Source organism: Chionomys nivalis, chromosome 10, assembly GCF_950005125.1.
Source record: "Chionomys nivalis chromosome 10, mChiNiv1.1, whole genome shotgun sequence".
NCBI lineage: Eukaryota > Metazoa > Chordata > Mammalia > Rodentia > Cricetidae > Chionomys > Chionomys nivalis.
In genome coordinates, this window is record NC_080095.1 from 38353091 (window position 1) to 38357917 (window position 4827).

The following is a 4827-nucleotide window of genomic DNA, read 5'->3' on the forward strand; positions in this document are numbered from 1 at the left end:
CTGCTTATTCATTAGTACTGGGGATCGAACTCGGGTCCTCATACATACATGGCAAGCACTTTACTGACTGAGCCATACCTTTGGGCCTGCTATCTTTTTTTGAGCACATTTGACTCCCAGGGAAATCAGATGTTTCAGCTTCTTCCTTTTTTTCCCTTGTCCCAGACCTAGAAGCAGAACCAATTTAATTTGATTTCTCTGAAGTAAAATAAAGGCCCTGAGATGACCCCAGGTTCCAGAGTCCCGGGCCCCAGTCATCATGGGTCTCCAGCTTTCTTCTCCGAGTCTGCGAGGCTTTATAATTCACAGGCATAATAAATAACTCAACACATTAGCCCCGCTGTCTTCCTTTCCATCTCCTCGTCTTTGCTTCTTTTTGAAGCAAATTGAAGATCCAACAATACGCATATGCACAGCAGTGATAGGAAAGGAAGCCAGGCCATCTCCTGGAAGGCTACACACCAAAGATCAGTCAGGGCTTGCTGCAGAGAATCTGATGGAGAAGTCCTGAGGAGCAGGAGTCCTCAATATCCAGACCACTCCTGCACTGGTAGACATTTTTTCTCAAAACACAGTGACACCAGTTGATTGTCTACTGTCCACGACTGTGTTCTTCCCCACAATGGTAGACTTGAACAGCTGCAACAGACATAGCTGGCTCTTGAAACTTAAAATTCACACCATGGAACTTGCTCAGCAGTTTGTTAATCTTTCAGAGTTACCTGGAAAGTTCTCTTGTTGGAGACTGACATGTCATGCCCCAGTGAGTCCAGGGCAGCCTGCTTTACCTGTTTCTAGGAATCCGTTCTGTGTTGAGCATCCTTATCTGTCCACAATGCCCCAGTGAGTCCAGAGCCGCCAGCATTACCTGTTTCTAGGAATCCGTTCTCTGTTGAGCATCCTTATCTGTCCACAAGATGAGTAGAGTCGGCCTGGTATGGTGGCACACACCTTCAATCGCAGCGCTCGAGAAGTGGTCATGACTTCAAGACCTTGTGGCTGCAGAGTATGTCTGAGTAAGCCTGGACTACATGCGACTCTACTTAACACCAGCTTACCTCCGGAGTTTCATGGAGCAGCCACAGATTGCAGCACCAGCCTGGAGAACAGCAAGCTCAAATCTGCTGTGTAAGCAAATGCAATTTGGAGCTCACATGGGCTGGCAATGCATACAAGGTGTACGTGATTAAAACCCTAAAATAGTGTTCTCCATTTGGAAAACTGCAAAAGAAAATGGAACTTAGAAATGTTTTACCAACATGAAAGCTAGAACACACACACACACACACACACACATTTTAAATGCACTGAAAGAGATTTTATAACTTTACCCTTATAAACAATCTCAATGATCAACCAATGCAGCAAATACCACTAAGAACCCATCATTAAACATTTTGAGAATTATAAATATATTTGAAATGTTTGATTGATGTAGGAAGGAGATGCCAGTTCCCATTGACTGAACTGGGCAGTTATGGATTGGATTACACCAAATGATGACCAGGACATGGTGATTGCTCCAACGTTGTTGGCTGGGGTGAGGCTAAGAGCTGCTCAGTAACAATGAGGGAGGGGCCGGTCCATGCCAGATGTGCACACCCAGCTACTAGCCATGGCTCTGTTTAGTGTGACCCCTGAACCCCAGGGAGTCCTGAGTTGCTTCCAAAGGAAATCTCATGGTTAAAGCTCTCAGATCAGCACTACGATGCCATTTGCCCTTTGGAAGACATTTGGCTTGTGATACAAGGCAAGAGTGAGTCCACTACCGTTGTCAGCAACCTGGGCATGACCACAAGCCGTAGAAGTTGTCATGGTGTCCTTGATCACCGGGACTTCACAGGGGAAACATCATTTTACTAAAGAATGGCCCTGGCTGAGCAGCAACATCTTTTAGTTAAAAAAATCTTGAGTCCAGAGGCAAGAGAGATGGCTGAAATTAAGATCCCAAACTTGGTTCCCAGCACCTTTGTCAGTTCACAACCATCTGTAATTCTTGGGACACACATACACACACCACAGTTTTTCTGGTGGATATTTGAGGAGAAGCATACATGCAGTCCCCAGTTTTGAAAAATAATCTTAGAATCTCCTTCTGGAGTACTATTTTTGTCTAAAAGAAGAGCAGGCTAATGACAGAGATTTGGATTTGGGTATTTGGCAGATATTTTCTCAAAAAAGAAAAATAACTGATAGTGGCAGCAGGACCTCACTCTGACCTCCCCTTGGCTTCCCCGTGATCTCCCTCTAATGAATTAAAACAAGGCGCTCAAAGTGCTGGGTAGATGATAGACAGACTAGGAGAGAGTGGGCAGTGACCGGGGGAAACACTCTCCAGCGAGAGTGGGCCATAGCCAGAGAAACCACGGTGTAGGTGTAGGTGTAGGCAGGATTTATGCTGTTTCTTCATGTTTCTGCAACAGCTTCCTGGGAGTTGCTTTCTTATCCAAGTGATTGACAGGTTCATTTGGTCTAACGTTATGCCTTTGTTTTTTGATGTTGTTTTGTTTTGTTTTATCAGAAAGCTGCCAGATGGATAGAAATCTCAGGGCTACTGGGCAGTGGTGGCACATGCCCTTTAATTCCAGCATTTGGGAGGCAGAGGCAGGCGGATCTCTGTGAGTCTGAGGCCAGCCTGGTCAACAGAGCAAGTTCCAGGGCTCCAGGGCAGCCAGGGTTACACAGAGAAACCCTGTCTTAAAAAAAAGAAAGAAAGAAAAGAAAAAGAAAAAAGAAAAAGAAAAGAAAAAAAGGAAAAGAAATCTCGAGACCTTAGAACGTCTCGTTTCTACTCAGGGCGGACCATATATACTCAGATCCTACTGTTTTGGCCAGTGATAGAAGCCCTGCAGCTTTAGCTTCTGGCTTCAGAAACTGCTGATTACGAGGGAGGAGGCTCAGCCTCGTGGCCTTTATGCCTACAACAGTTAACTAGCTGAACCCCGGTCATACAGTGGCTGGTCCTGCGGCTGTAAAGTCAGAAATAACCAGAAACTGTAGGCTGCCCAGCACTCCTGAGAGACCCCTACCGGGCGGGGTGCAACCTGCAGAAGAGAACCAAAAGCCAAAGGGAGTCAGCTGAAAGCAAACCTGAAGCTTTTTAAGCAAAGGAAAACACACACTGAGTGCCCGGCTAGAAACAGAATTGCTGTTTTAGAGCTAGAAGCTAAAAGAAACGCAGACTTACGGACCTTAGCTCATGTTGCTATATGAGTGTAATTTTGTAGCTCTTGGAATTATATTGTTGCACTATAGTGTATCCAGTGTTAACAATTAAGTAAAAATGTTTTGTATACTTTTTTCTCTTCTCAGGTTGGCCTTGAACTCATCATCTACGGATCAGTCCCTCATATACTGGGCTTATAGGTGTGAGCCACTATGGCTAACCATGGTATACTTACCTTTTAGCTAAAGACGTTTTCTGTGGAGGCTGTGGAGATAGCTCAGTAGGTAAGAGTGTGTGTGATACAAGCACAAGGACTCGAGTTTGAATCTCCAACACCCACATAAAAAAGAAAATCCAGGCATCGTTGTGTGTGCCGGTAACACCAGGACAGGAAGAGCTTGTGAGCTTCAGGCTCAGCAAGAAATTCTGTCTTAGAAAAATAAGGAAAGAAGGGAGGGAGTGAGGGAGGGAGGGAGTGAGGGAGGGAGGGAAGGAGGGAGGGAGAAAGGACTTTTCTTTCATAAATGAAACTATAAGATGGTTTATTAGAGATATTATTCAGGTTTACAGATTAGAAAGAAATACTGACAAGAGAGCATGGATTAAAAACAAAGCAAAACACCCTTCAGTGGCCAGTGCGATAGTTTAGCGAGTGATGGTGCCTGCCGCCAAGCCTGATGACCTGAGTTCGATTCCCACGTGGACCCACATGGAAGTTCTTGCAGGCAAGCAGACATCGGTCTCTCTTCAGTTCTGCAGCATTCTATGATCTGACCCAGGCAGTAGAAAGATGTGGAAGAGGAAGGGGTGCGGGGAGCAGCAGCAGAGAGTGGGTGTGTGGGGCTGGGCCTGGACCAAGTGGAGAGAGAAGGGACCTATGGTGTTCTTTGCAAAGCTGTGAGGTCCCCACAAGAACCAGTCTGTGATGGAAGAGTTGAGGTGCAGGCAGATTGGAGTCTGGGGCGGGGGCGGGGGGGGGGGAAGGGGTTCGCTTCCTGCTCTCAGGGAACCCTGCTGGTGTCTTTCTCAGAGCATCTTCTCTGGCTGAGCACCATTCCCTGCACAAGGGCCATACTGTGAGCTGTTAGATCACAGATGCTGTGGCCCCAGAGAGCGGGCAGCCTATCTGCTGTGACCCTGCAGTCACCAGGACACCTTTGGGAAGTTCTCGCTTTGTGGGATCTATAGAGCTTGGTTCCTGTTGTTTGGGAGAATATTGCTCTAGTTCTGAAACTCTCCTCACTCAAAGTTTAACATAAAGAAATCTATTTTTTTAAAAAAAAATATTGTCTTGGGGCAGGGAAGACAGCTCAACACCTAAGAGTATGCACTGCTCCTGCGGAGGACCAGAGTTCAGTTCCCAGCACCCATGTCAGGTGGCTCACAGCCACCTGTAACTCCAGCTCCAGGGGACCTGACTCCCCATTCTAGACTCTAAGGGTACCTGCACACACACATATTCCATACACTGACATGGACATATATATGTTATGTATATACAATTAAAAATACATCTTAAAACGTAATTGCAGTGTGCAGCTCAGCTGGCCTGGCGCTCAGCATGTTGTACACCCTGGCCTTTAACATGTGCTGATCCTCCTGTCTCTGCCTCCCATGTGCTGAGGTTTCAGGAGTGTGCCACAATGCCCAGTTTAATCTAG